Here is a 6,590-nt window from a genome sequence, read left to right on the forward strand (position 1 = left end):
TGTGATGCCCACCCTTGCGTGTGAACATCACAGCCTCTTGAAGTGGCCTCTCCAGTTTGGACTGGCATCTCCAGCAAAGTTAAATGCACAGGTGCAGTGAGCTCTTTCCATGCCCAAGGCAGAGGTGGTGATGGGGGTGGAATTACGCTGCGCTGGAGACCTGGAGGGGAAGGAGAGTCTTACCTGCCCCAGCTCTCCTCACTCAGATACCAGCATGGGCTCCTCGGGGGCTGCCCCCAGTGCCCTGTTTACTCTCCTCCGCCGATGTAGAGCTGTGCCTCCCATGGCCAAGCCTTCCTGGGGTGGGCAGGGAAGAGGGGCATCATTCCACCCCCATCCTCCCCAAATATGCTGCTGGTCATGGCAAAGTCTCCTGTGGAAAGGGGTCCATTCTGCCACCCCCTCTAAGTCAGCACTCAAGACTTGTGCCTCTCTCCTAGCTAAAAGCAACAGCTGAATATTTTAAAAGCACCTGAGCCAGGGGAGTATCATTCCAAGGCCTAGAGGCCCCTTGACAATCCTACCCTAGTATGCTAGGAACATAGGAGGATATTTTCAAAGGGCCTAGACCTTCTTGGTGCTTCTGGCACCTGCACCTGTACAAATGAAGCCTGTTGCGAGGTGTCTTGAGCTGAAAATTGAGACACATATTTAACATCTGTTTTTCAAAATCTTGTCCATAGTGATTATACTAGTGGAAACACCATGTTCCTTTATCTGTCCATCCATCCATGTGTCCATCCCCTCCTGCACTGCTTTTTTGCACTCTCTAAGCTGAGATATAATAGAGGCAGACTCACACCCAACTCAGCAAGCCTGCCTGAGCTCTTTCAATCCTCAGAAACCTGAACCCGATATTGCACCCTTACGGATACAATCTTGGCTCTTCTAAATCAATGACAAAAGTCCATTTGACACCACTGGGGAAAAGGGCTTCCCCAACAGATAAACAGCCTTGAATTTTTGGATACGGCATGCCGGCCTACCTGTTCGCGGAGAGGTAGGCAGTCAATCAGAGGGAGAGGGAAATAATCAGCATATTACTTCTATTCTCTCTGTTTCCTGTGTTCCAACTCATCTGGCTACATTCTCATGTATGAAGTAGCGTTGTAACCCGGGGTGACCCATGAGCTGGCTTTATGCTGGAAAGATTAATGATAGGATCCTGTCAATAAATCCATAAAGACCAAAATCCCAATGATGAACATTCGGAAGGAAAAGGCAATGGTTAATATCTACAAAATAGGCCCCAGAGCCTTTGCGTACAGAGAAAGAGCAAAGCAACAGTGACCCTTGTTAATCTTTTTATTGGCTCAAGCAGCTATTGGCACCTTTCGTCAGCCGGAAATTTGCAAGTCTTTGGGGAGCAATGATTTCACAGTCAGGGGGCCCGTTAGAAGAAAAAAAATCCTTTCGCTCCTAAAATGGGACCATTCTTCCAAATGAAAATTGACATTTTCGTTTGAACTTTCCGACCTCTAGTAATCACACTAATGGTGTTAGATGGCTGGAAGAGGGGAGCTGGCTGATGGGCCTGTATAGATCCCTGAAGGCGAGGGTGGGAGCAGGGTATAGAAGAGGTTGCTAACATTGTGCTCTAACTGGCCAAGGCATCGCACCGTTATTTTTGGAGACTGCCAAAAATCTCCCCAGGCTTTCTTCTGAATCAGGTTTGATTGGCAGTATTGGCAAAGTCATTGGGAAAGCAATCACTGAGAGCTCCCTCCCTCCATCCATCTATACAGAGCCGTCAAAGGTAACGAGCAGCACACAGCGCTATCTGATTAGCAGAGAGGATCTCAGGAGCCAGCCAGCTGGCAGCAGGCTCCCAGGGCAGACGGCTTACTCTCAGTCTAAGGTCTGGGGAGGGAAAAGAATATAAGTCTGGGAATTTCTCTTCCCTTAGGTCAAAGGCACTTTTTCAGGCAGGTTGCTGTGTTTCAGGTACCAATAAGGCTTCTTCTAATGAGCAATAGCATCAGCTTCCCCTCCAGTTTCCTCAAGTCACTCCTCCACATCTCCCTGTTCTGCCCAAACAGCTAGGCTGTGGCTGCCTGGGTCCGTCTAGGAATGTGTGCGCAGATAAGTGTCCGCAGAGTCTGTGGCAGGTGGTTGGAGCGGGGGGGGTGGCTGTGCTCCCAACCCCTTGGCTTTTCACTGGTACTAAAATGCCATGAGTACTTTTGTTTCCTCCTGAAATTTCCACTTGGCAGCAGCCTGTTGGCAGAGCAGCACCAGGCTCGGAGGTTCACCCGTAGCCGACCGCAGGGGAGACCCTAGGCCTAGCGGGGTTTTATTGGTGTGGCATCTGGATGGAGGAGAAATGTGACTACTTGCCTGCTTCACAGGCTGGTTGGCCATTGCTAGGCTTTGGCACAAGTACAGCAGTGCCAACAACAAGCTGCTATGAACCACGACTCAGCCCGGGGTGGTTTCAGAGGACTGAACTTCATGCATGTGAATTGTAGCTTGCACCATTCCACCCTGTCCATGCCAGGGGCTGGCACCAGGGGGATGACTGAGCTGAAATCCATGCAGCTGAGGCCCACGTGCATGGGTTCAGTGCTACATCCTTCCTTGCACTGGGAGTGTAACAGGGGCACAGGAGACCACGAGTGACACATTCCTCCAGTTGGTCAGTATAAATCTGGGGGTGCTGGGCACTCAAGACCACAACTGGCAGGACAGTTATTTTTCCCCTTTTAGCTGAGGATCACAGCATGCTTTAAGAAGCCCTTGCAGTCCCTTTACTTGGGGAAACTGAGGCACAGAGCAGCTCAGCGGCTCACTCTAGGTTGCACAGCCCCTCTACAAGGTAGGTATTACTTGTCCCATTCTCCAGCTCCTCAGTATTGGAAAGAAAAGCCCCTTTTGTGGAAGCAAAGGCACTTGAATGTCTCACTTCTTTAAATGAAGGACAAACAGCATTGGCAGGGAGAGGAGTTTTCTCCTGATGTCAGCCGTAGAAGAGAGCATGCCAGACATACAAGATTGGAGGGGAGTGGGTGAGGGGAAACAGCAGAGCAGAGGCCATAAACATGATTGTCCATGTTCCACACAGACTCTCCCCAGGTAACTTTTAATTTCCCAGCTAAGTCATCATAATGAATAATGCTGAGTGCTCGATTGCACTTTCCATCTTCCAAGTGCTTTACAAATATTAACTCTAGTTTAGTCTCAGGCATTTAAGGTATTGGCTGAGAATACAGGATATTGCATGCTGTATCTTCTATTGTTGCCTGGTTTTTTTTCTTTTGCTGGGTAGAAAAATAATGTACATCGAATATATAAACTGAACCCCCACCCTTAAGCCAGCACAGAGTTTATTGACCAGGAAGAACATTAGGCTGGCCTGACTGACAACCCATATAGCTCAAAATGATTCTCCTGGCTGATTCAGCAAAGGGGAAGGGGGCGTGCGGTGGGACTGAGTCACTTCCATAAAGAAGCCCCTCATGCCTCTAAAAATGTTTCGTTTTATCGGCTTGTCTCTGGGTTGTAAAGTTTGAAAAATTTTAAACGTATTATTCTTTCCTTGCAATACATTAGGGGGCAGCGCCGGGGGCTCGGTGACCTTTCAGGGCCAGGCAATGAGTCAAGCAGTAAAGACATCACATCTTCTCCGCTGCTTAAGCTACCCTGGGAAATCCAGCTAGATGTTGCAAGCTGGTGGTTAACTTCACGCATTTTATTTATAACGCAGGAGTGCAGCAATACCATAATTATGGGGAGCAAAGGCAGGGAGATTGCCCTCCAGAAGGACGGAGGAGTCTTCTGGACCCACCACTTTCTCCAGACAACACATTGGCATTGAGAAAGGGATGAGGTGAATATTACTCATCTCTCTTTTCATAGAAAGCTAGGCAAGAGAAGGCCCAGGTTTCAGCCTGCGTTGTACTGATGACTTGGGTAATGTTGAGTAATCCCTTCACTTGTTTCTCCAGGTGTGAAATGGGGATGAAAATACTCTTATCTTCTTTTGTGAAGTGCTCTGAGATTTCAGTATTTCTATAGGGTATAGTCAAGAATGACTTGAGAGAGAGACCAAAAAGATGGAGAGGTTTCTCCTCTGCGCAGGGAGACAGTGACAGAACTGTGAGAGCTGCTATCAGGATATTATATAGCACCTGAAATGGAAACTATGAACTCCTTAGACTGGCTCAATGACAAGAATTGGGTCTGAAAGTCAGGACTCTTGGCTTCAGTTTGTCTCCACTCTGGCCCTGGTTTACGTTGTGACCTGGTTTGTAAAGGGCTTTGATTCACCTCGATGCAAAGTTCTGGATAAATGCAAAAAGTTATTATTGCTGGGGAGTTTATCCTGCTGGGCACATGCTCTCCACCAAAGCAAACTCTGAGATGGGTTTGTATGACCCCTTAAATATAAACTCTGCACAATGTGTGCCATGCCAAGGCTGCTGTCACCATCTGACCTCATAATAAAACAGAGATTCCCTTTGCCCAAGACTTAACATCTCGAGATTAATCAAGATAGGGTAAAAGTTCCTCGCTCTTCCAGTGAACACACACCCACCACACATCTGCACCGCCTGTCCATCAATCTGCTTCATACAAAGGACTGATTTTTAAGTAGTATTGAATAAATTTAAATGAAGTTCCTGCTGTCTAGAGGCGTTATGCATGGCTTCTTAAACCAGTTGCCCTAAATTTCCTGATGGACAGCTGCGAAAGCACATGGCTGCCTTGGGAAGACCTGCCACCAAACTTACCAGAAGAGGCTGGCTTCCTGTTGTATGGGGAAGTATGGGAGTCTTGTGATGAAGGCAATGTGCTGCTACTCAGGAGAGCAGGACATCACTCCAGGCTCTGCCACTGCCTCTCTGTGACCTTGGGCAAGTCACCTCATCTCTGCATTCCACTTCTGTAAACAGGAGAGTATCAGTAAATACCTTTCCTCTCCCAGCTTTTTGGGGAGGGACTATTTCTGATGACATGTCTGCGTCACCTCCATGGTGAACCCAAGGGGCAACTTCCCCAAAGCCTGGAAGTTAAACAGAGGAGCCTGCATAGCACAACCCTGAGCCTGCTTCTGGAGCGTCTTGATCTCTGACATGCATCTTGGTGCTCACCCAGGGCTGCTCTAAGTTGGTGACACTGCCTCCTTCATGGCAGTGAAGCCATGAAGCCACCATGACTGTGGTGCTTGCTGGGCATGTGAGTGGGGAGGAGAGAGACTCGGTGCTCCCAGGCTCAGGAGTGTAGACAGGAGCACTAGGTGCCTAGGCATGGCTTGGTAACCCCTGGCACAAGGTGCTGAGGCACCCTGTCTCTGGGGCGTGCAGGGTTGCTCACCAAGGAGACTTGTGGCCTTGGGAGTCTGTCCCACTACAAACCATGGGCACAGCAAAGCTGGCATAGAAATGAAGCACTATGGACAACACCTTCCCTGTTCCCTCCCCTCCTGGCTGTGGGCCTCACTGCACTGTGTTCATGCTAAAAGCGGCTGGCCCGGTTGGCAGCAGGCAGGCCTGGCTCAGCCCCTGGGCTTCTGAAGACCAGTCTGTTTTCCCTGTCCTAGCAGCACAGATATTTCTTCCTCACTCCTCCATCCTACGTCTGTGCACGCCTGCTAGATTCAGAGGATGCCGCCTTGTCTCTCTCCCCCAAGGGCCATGTATGCCAGTACCAAAGAGACAGACCACGTACTTGTTTTAGGCAGAGAGGGGCTTTGCAATTGGAACCAACTTTCCCCATGAAGTAAAATATTGCTCAAACACAACGGGGACAGCTCCTGCTGGTCCCTAGCCCCTGGCAGCTACACTTCAGCTCTCCCGTGGATAGCACGGGAATAGCAACCATGTAGAAAAAGTGCTCCAAAGCCTTCAGAGTGCACACAGCTATGATTTGTATGCATTATTGTCGGGGTATCAGGAATATGTGGTAACTAAGGATACAAAACGGTTATTTTTTCTATATATTTTAATACCTCATTTAGTAGGTTAATATTCTGTTATTTTAGTCCACTTTTTTTCCCCATACATCTGCCACCCAAGCCTGTACAGATGTTTCAGGATGCCTTAATCCTGACAAAGGACTTAGTGTTAAGGAAAAATGGGTTACATAAAGATTCTTATCTCCTTAAGGACTAAAGCATCTTTTGTGCATATTGTGTACAAAACAAGACTAAAATAGAGACCAAACATTTTGGGGCCACTTCCCAGATGGCCAAGTCTGAGGACCTGATCTTTGGTCAGATCAAGGTCTTTTGCCCTGTGTCTCCTGGAGAGATTCAGCCAAGGTGCATAATGTTACCACTGGAGCTAACCCAGCCACAAGAGCGGGATCTCACTGCAAAGGTGGGTCATGATTTGACCACACTGTGGTTTCAAGCTCTTTTTCTTGACATCTGTTGGTGACTGTGTGGTTCACACAATTGTTTGGGGAAGAGCCTTCATTGCTAGATGGCATGAACCAATCTATTTGCACTCCTGCAGCCTCATGGAAGGGAAAGGAAAAACCAAAGTGTGCAATTTCACTGAGCGTACTGTTTGAATGGCAGATTTTGAACCCCAAACACTCAGCAGAGGCTAGTGTTGACTTTTAGGATTGCCGAATCCATTTGGGAGAAT

General features: G+C 48.3%; 1 long non-coding RNA gene across 1 annotated transcript in view; it reads right to left on the bottom strand.

The window, feature by feature from the left end:
- LOC102382207 overlaps positions 1–4,757 on the bottom strand; it is a 9,187-nt gene extending 4,430 nt beyond the window's left edge. Inside the window, exons 1-2 of the long non-coding RNA XR_323029.1 lie at positions 4,731–4,757; positions 987–1,142 (exon numbers count right to left, since the gene is read on the bottom strand). This is a non-coding gene — a long non-coding RNA (uncharacterized LOC102382207). The remainder of the gene's footprint in view (positions 1–986; positions 1,143–4,730) is intronic.
- Positions 4,758–6,590: the final 1,833 nt, after the last annotated feature.

Source organism: Alligator sinensis, unplaced genomic scaffold (assembly GCF_000455745.1).
Source record: "Alligator sinensis unplaced genomic scaffold, ASM45574v1 scaffold611_2, whole genome shotgun sequence".
NCBI classification, from domain to species: Eukaryota; Metazoa; Chordata; order Crocodylia; family Alligatoridae; genus Alligator; species Alligator sinensis.